Genomic DNA, 7,739 nt, shown 5'->3' on the forward strand with positions numbered 1-7,739 from the left:
GAGGAGGGGGGAAGTGGAGGAGGCGGACTGAGAGCTACCGAGGGTGCAGCAGCAGCTTGTTAAAGAGATTTCCACTTTAAAAAATAAAGTCCTGTTGAAGTTTGTTAGTACCTTGCCTGGTTGCTACAACAACTCCCTCCCCAGGAGATCACTAAGTAGGTTTTTTAGCTCAATTTGGAATGCTCTTTAGAGCGTCAAGAATGGGAGAGGAACAACAGAACACATCTAGGGGGACTAATTCACGGCGGGTGTAGAGCCATTCAAATCAATGGACTATAATGATGTATATAACCTAGAACGAGAAAATCTGAAGCCAGGAATGTGATTGTACGTACAAGGCTGGGAGATTAACACTGTACAGCACAAAGATGGCTGCTACCCATAATCTCTAATTACAATATGAAGGCGAGTGTCTGCATAATGAAATGAAAGATCTTACTCAGAAGGAAGAAACCAGGGCATCTTTTTGGCTAATTATCTTAAAGCCAGAGCAAAAAACAAATTTAATTTAATTAGGTCATCAGAACATGGGAGCCTAACGACACAGAGAGACATCTGCAAGGGGCTTCAAAGCTGTGGTTTACGCTGTTCCTGTTTTGGACTTCCTCCATTAATTCCTTTAATACTGTTCAACTGCTTCAGAGGTTCACACTCCTTAGCACATTGGTGTGACTTAATTGTCCCATCTTAGCTCTGTCTGCCTAAAACAGAAAGTGGTTGGCCAGGGAAGTAATGAAAGTGGTGCTCCTGAGCCACTTAGAGGTGCTTTTGAAAAATCGGACCCATCGTTTTTAATCTGTGCTGCTGGGTCCCATCATGGGTTTGCACGACCTTTGCTTCCGAACAGCAATTTAGCTCCACTAGTACGAACAGCATTGCTGGAACATTTAGCAATAGGAGGTAAATATTTCTAAGCAAACATTTACATACTAGTTAGACAAACAAGAAGGTATCAATATTATTGTTATTAAACAAACTCTCATATGTATTTGATTCATCATCAGTGTAAATATCCTGCAGCATCAACACTTTTCTGAGGTTCTTTTAAGAACATGAGCATTTAGAAAGCCACATTACCCAGTACTTTAGCCACAGGCCCAACATTTGACCTACCTTTACAATTGTTCTGTTCTGCAGTGTGAACTCCTCTTATGCCCTGATTCTGCGGAGAAATTGCAGAATTGAGGCCTTAGATTGAAAGCGCCTGGGGCAGGGCCCATGTCATCTGATGTATTTGTCACTATTGTTCAAAAGGAGCCCTGAGCCTGACTGACACCTCTTGGAGGCAGTGTGGCCTAGTGAATAGAGTACTTGACTAGCGTGCATGAGACAGGGCTTTTTTGTCAGGCTCTCCCAGTGGCCTACTGGGTGACCTTGGGCGAGTCACTGTCTGCTCTGTGCCTCAGTTTCCCCATCTATAGATCTTGACCTCCTTTGTAAAGTGTTTTGAGATCCATGGATGAAAAGTGCAGTATCAGAGCTCGATATTAGGCACTACTCTCATACAAATATTTAATAATGAAGCTCTTTACATTTCTGACATGAAGAAAAACCACTAACCGCGAGTCGTGGAAACCATACTTATTAAAGACATCAGTGCTTTTTTTTGCTCCGATTGGTGGCTCTGCTACAGACACTAATATGCAAATGTTGTTCCCAGAGCTGTGCTGAAATCATTCATTACATTAAATGCCTTCTCATGACTCTGGTGCTATAGACAACAAGTAGATGTTAAAAACATCCTTATTATTGTTTGTTATTTATATATCACAACAGAACCTGGAGGCCTCAGTCAAGATCAGGGCCCTGTTGTGCTAAGCTCTTTATACACACATAGTAAGAAACTGTTCCTGCCCTGTGGAACAAACAATTTAAATAGACAAGTTAGATGGGACGTACTATTACACTGGAAATGAGGCCCTGCAAAATTAAGTGACTTGGCCAAGATCAGACAGGACCTCTGTAGCAGAGCTGGGAGTTTAACCCAGAGCTGGGCAAACAGCTAATTTTTCAGTTTGCTGGCAGTTCGGATAAAAGAAAAAAATTAAATTTGGGCTGACCCAATTCCAAATATTTCCCCCTCCCCCACAAAAATGCCAGTGAATTGAACAAGTCCATAAAAAATACATTTTGGGGCAGACAGCACCACTCCTTCCTCCTCTTCCAACCATTTTGCGAATGGCACCTGAGTCCCCAGGTTTTTTTTTGGTTGAAACCATTTGCAAATTTGTGTCAAATTTGCAAATAGTTTTGGATCAACCAAAACGGCATTTTTCAACTAATAAACTGTGTGCCCCCAAAACTTCACCCAGCTCTGGTCCTGAGTCCCAGGCCGGTGTCTTAGCCACAAAAGCATCTTTCCTCTGTTTAAATGTCCTGTTTGTAACCAGTACACCTGGAAGATGTGCTAGGTGGCTCAGGCAGTCTCTTGCAATTCTACTAGCTACAGAGAGAAATACCAGTCTGAAACAATGAGCCGTACAAAAACATTGAACTAGAAAAATTCTACTTGATAGTGCTGTCTTCATCTGGCCTATCTGTAAAATTAAAGAATTTCCTTGTCACAATGCTGACAAAAAGCAACATAGCCAGAAAACAATTATATCTTCATGAAGATTTTTTTTTTTAAACAATTTGTTAATTAGCGACTACTGGGCATCACAAGGATAGTTGTTTTCTCTGATATGCTGATTTATTCTGTCTCTCAGCGGAGTTTGAGATCATAAAAAAACTGCTTCTTTAGAACAGGGAATAGGGGGGAAAGTGTTAGTAAGTTCATGAGGAATTTAATTAAAATAGTGAGGTTTTTATTCTTCTATAAAAGGGAGCAGTGTTCTTTTTCTATAGCAGGTTGCTGGCCAAAGTCATCAGCTTGAAACAGAATGGCATTCCAGTTATACACCGAACTCATTAAGGCCTTTCTAAAAAGGCCTGTGGACCTCACCACACTGGATACTAGTGAGGCAAGATCTGCAGTGTGGACTCCATTTTCCAAAGAGCTCAGTACCCAGGATCAAGGCCACGTTTTCACTAAAGCTCAGCAGACTTTGCTATTGCTGCCATTTTCACAGGGAAGAGGCTCAGAGGCAGCAGAATAAAACCCACAGGGGACAGCTACACTGCAAAAAAAGACCCACAGCAGCAAGTTTCAGAGCTCGAGGCAACTCAGGCTTGTGGGGCTCATGCTACGGGGCTAAAAATAGCAGCATAGACGTTCAGGCACGGGGCAGAGCCCGGGTGGGGGCAAAGGGTCTTGGAGCTCAGGGTCCAGACCAAATGGGAACATCTACATGGCTAGGTTAGCGCCGGAGCTCCAGCCCAAGTCAACTGATGCAGACTCAGACTCGTTGCCATGGCCTGTTTCTTTGCAGTGTTGACGTACCCCATGCTATAGACATACAAACAGCTGCCATTGCAACACACGCGGACAGACTGTCAAAAACATACTCTACTCTTTTTAAGGTCTAGCCATAGCCATCGCAGTGGGAACTGCTGGCTGCTTGTCTCCTTTGAATATCAGGCTCTCTGAGACTAGGAACAGTGTGTGTAGTTATTCCTTGCTAAGGGGATTACATTCCCAGGGCTATCAGTCCTCCTAGGTCAGGACGTGCTGATCTCAGACCGGGAAAGGATTCACTCTCCATCAACAGTAAATGCAAAATGATTCACAGTTTAGAAACAGGAGCCAGGAGCTCCTGTGTTTGTCACCGGGCTCTGAGACAAACCAACCCTGTGGCCTTGGCCAAGTTACCCTGCCCACATTTCCCTGTCTTTCTACTGGAGAGAGTACCTAGCTCCCCAGGTGTGAGGATTAGTCAGTAGCACAGAGAAGTGCTCAACAGGAGATCTTTTGGAAGATCTTCTGAAGCAGCCAGCCCCCTCGGACTCAAGACACTAGGCAGGATTGGCCAACGGCCTGTCGCTAGGAGCAACGCCTGTGTTCTTACGGAACAAAGCATGCCAGGGTGGAATGAAACACGGAGGAGCCACGTGATTTCAAGTCAGTCACTTCACAAATCCCTGCCCAGGGCATGGAAGGATGCAAAACCCCTGTTGTGCCAGCGCAAGGAGGCAGGTGCTATTTTCTACCTGCTTCTCTTGGGCCACTCAAGGAAGCTGGGACCAGTAGTTTTTGCGAGATTGAAAGCATTTTAGGTGGGAATGTATGTCTGCGAAGGGGTCAGAGTGCTCGCTGGGGACCACAACCCTCCTGGAGGCGAGGCTGGGAATGACTGAGCCTCTCAGATCCTCTCTTCCTGCCACTCAGACCTGCCATCCCACTCCCTGGTGAGCCGGTCTAACACATAGAACGCCTGCAAGTGCCATTCCTACCTATACATATCTGACCCCACTTCAGCTGCCAGTGAGGTTAGAACCCAGGACCTTCATTCCTAAAAAGCAAGGGCACAAGTAGGAAATAGCTCCTGCCCCCTTGCAGTGATACAGCTGGGTTCTTGCTATTGCTTGAGCCAGAAGGAATAACTCCTTTAGCGGGCAGCAGTAGCAGGTTCATTATAGAGGCACCAGCTGCAGTTCCATAGCTAAGGCTTACTTGAGTGTTGCATTTAAAGCAGGGGATTCAGCCTCCTTGTTACACATGAAAAAAATGCAACGTATCCCCCCCAAAGTTACAGCAGTTCCTGAGTACCGAATGAATTGTCTGAAAAATGAACAAGGACAGCTGCTAGTTTATTAGTCAAAATTAAAAATTAGCTCCTTTAAGAAATTTAGCAACTGCGTCAACCCTTTTTTATCTCTAACGAGCTTAATAAAAGAATAGTCTCTTCAAACTCCCCAGCTAGTTAAAACTCACTGAAATCTTGTGCGCAGGCTACATTTGATTGGTTTTTTTTTTGTTTATTTTCATTAATGGACTTTTTCCAGTTATTCTCCATAACTGAAAGTTTATCCTTCAGCAGAATCATGTTCTTCAGATGATTCCATGAAGAAATGTCCTTCTTCAAAATGGCGGCATCTCCTCTGTATCTTTGAAAATCAGGTTCCCCCTAACCCACAAACACGGAGATATCTTAATCGTTGTCATATGGCTATTGCATGGTGTCACACCAAAAGGCATCCGGCCTGAGGCCCAGAGGCAGAAATTTGCCTGAGGTTGTGACTAGAGATAGACCCAGCAATAAACCTTGGCTCTGAACCCAGCTGAGTTTAGGAGGAGCTCCAATTTGGCTTTTCCAGTCTCTCTTGCCAAGACGCAAATCACCAAGAGCCAAACAATTCCTACTTCAGGCAGATAGACTCTCCTCTGCTGTGTCTTGGGGCCAGATTCTCCGCTCAGTCACAGCCAAGGATCCTCAGTGGTCTCAGCTGGTTTGCCTGGCTATAACCAATTGGCTGTGCTGGGTTTGAATACACAAGGCAGTTTAAGAGCTAGGCACCTGCCAAATTCACTGTTGAGCGTCACTTTGTGTTGACATTGTCGCTGGTTTGCCTCCCAGCCATCTCATTCCTTGACTTGCCTGGTAACACTGGCTAGCTGGGCCATGGCTCCTGCCCCACGCTCAACTCCACAGGCAACTCGGCTTCCCGTAATCCTTATGCTAGACAAGGAAAGTCACAACGGCAGCTTCAACAGCTGTCGTCATCGAGGGAGCTGCGGTCAGAAGTCTGCACATCTGGTTTCAACTTGTCCATGCTCAGGAGTTAAGAGTGATGGTAAGACCATAGCCCCAAGCTCCCAAAATAGTATTTAGATACCAAGCTGGAGACTATTTCTGCCTCCCCTGTCCCGCCCACTTCTGCCTCAGGGAGTGTTCTGCATTAACACACACTAGACAAAGCAGCCAGCTGGCACTGGGATCTGATCAGCAATCTGTAACTTTCACACAGGATTAGCAGAGTTTTGCTGGTGTAGTGTTGGTTGATTTGCTTTTGCATAAAAAGAAGAAAAAAAATCGAAATGATCTTTGTGGCTAAAGCGACTTGGGTCAATGCTGGTCCAGGCTACAACTGAACCACCAAACAGGAAGAACCCTCAGCCAGATCCAGGGAGGTGCACAGGTTGGCAGACAGCACTCTTGTAAAAGGGAGTTTGGTCTCTTTCCCAAAGCTTGGTTTGTGGATGCAGGGAAATGCTTTTGTGGTTTTTTTTTCCCTTAATGCACTTAGGATGCTTAAAAACCCTGCAAGGGCCCTCCAAGACATCCTTACTGCCAGTCGCATCACTTATATCAGAATGCGGATCACAGCTGTCACGCTGGCAGGCTAGAGACCGGTTATTGTAAGAGTATCCATCTCGCTGGAGAAGTGGGGCCCATTCCTGGGAATAGAGATGCTCAAGCTGAAGGGAAGTTGGGTGGGACACTGGCTGCAGTTTAAGTCACTGCTGGAGACAGGCTCTCTTAAGAGAGGCCACTGAAGAGCATTCCAGCACCAGTCGCCTCCTTACCAAGGAAGCACAGTGCAAGCTTTTACTTCCACCTGAACAGAGTGGATCAGCCATTCCATGCCTGCAGCTTAGGATAGGGACGCTGTCTTTTACTACAGCAAGGTCAGGACTTAGCCAGCCTTGGGCAGCTTCTCTCACCCTCTTGTTCACTCTCCCTGGCCTCTGGCCTCCAGTCATGGTGGATGTCACTGGAGAGTGAAAACAACACTGCCTTATTGGCTTAAGCCCAAGATGGCTAAAGTTATGCCACCTATGCACTACAGAATGCTCCCCTCTAGAGGTCCCAAGGATGCACGCCAAAACCAAGACGCAGCCGGAAGGAGAGGGGATGGAGGTTCTTCCCATTTCGCACCCTGACCCTACCGCATTTAACTCAATGGCAAAGCTCATTGTGATCCAGGTTCTAATCCAGAGTCCAGACACTGGCTTTCCTCTGCAGCTGGCTCGTACCACGTGCCTGTCTCATTTCAGGCCAGGGGGCTGGGTGTGCATGCAGAAAGATGAGATGATTGGTCTGGCAATCTCTTAAAAGTTCAAAGACAGGTTAACACCATCTGCATTTGAAGAGGTGACTCTAGCTTCCTGCATGGAAGAAAATTGCTTTTCTAGAGGCCTTAGCGTGTCAATGAAGGGGTCAAAGTAACATCATGAAAATTTCTTCTCTCTCTTGCAGTGGAACGCCACACAGATACATGCTACGCCTTGGATAGGGCCGAGGTCAGAACGGTGGTTGACGTTACATGTGCTTTCTCCGTGGCACTTGTCCACAAAGAAAGAGTGCTTGGATGCACCGCATTGAGTCTGTCAAGATGATAGGATATATTTCTTTCCAGCATCACATTTGCAATGCTTTCTGTATGCTGTCAACACCTCCAGTTGGGGTTCCTCAGTGCTGTGATTTATAACCCCAGAAAAAGGAGAATAATTTGGGGCCAAAAGATTAGCAAGAGAAATTAGCAAAAAAAACCTCCCCAACAGAACAGCTCTTCACTCTTGAACGCACTGGGAGTTCGGAGAAATAAGGGATCAGAAAAGGCCCCTCAATCCACTGCCTGCCGCCTTCCCTGGGCTGCCTCCATTTAATCCTTGGCATCTCTATCTACACCGCCACCTATCGCAGTGCTCAGCTGTTTGAACGCTACTGCGCAAAGTTAGTTTGTTTTAGTCCGATGGATAAATGTTTTCTTCCACACTGTGTTGCATTAACTTGGCTGAATTATTTCCATGCTAATGAGGTTCCTACAGAAACAATACGGCAGCTTTAGGGCACCTAGGAAGATAAATTCATGGAGAATGGTGCCATTAGCAGTAAGATTTTGGGTTTTTGTTGTTT

The sequence above is a fragment of the Chelonia mydas genome, chromosome 17 (assembly GCF_015237465.2).
Source record: "Chelonia mydas isolate rCheMyd1 chromosome 17, rCheMyd1.pri.v2, whole genome shotgun sequence".
Taxonomy (NCBI): domain Eukaryota; kingdom Metazoa; phylum Chordata; order Testudines; family Cheloniidae; genus Chelonia; species Chelonia mydas.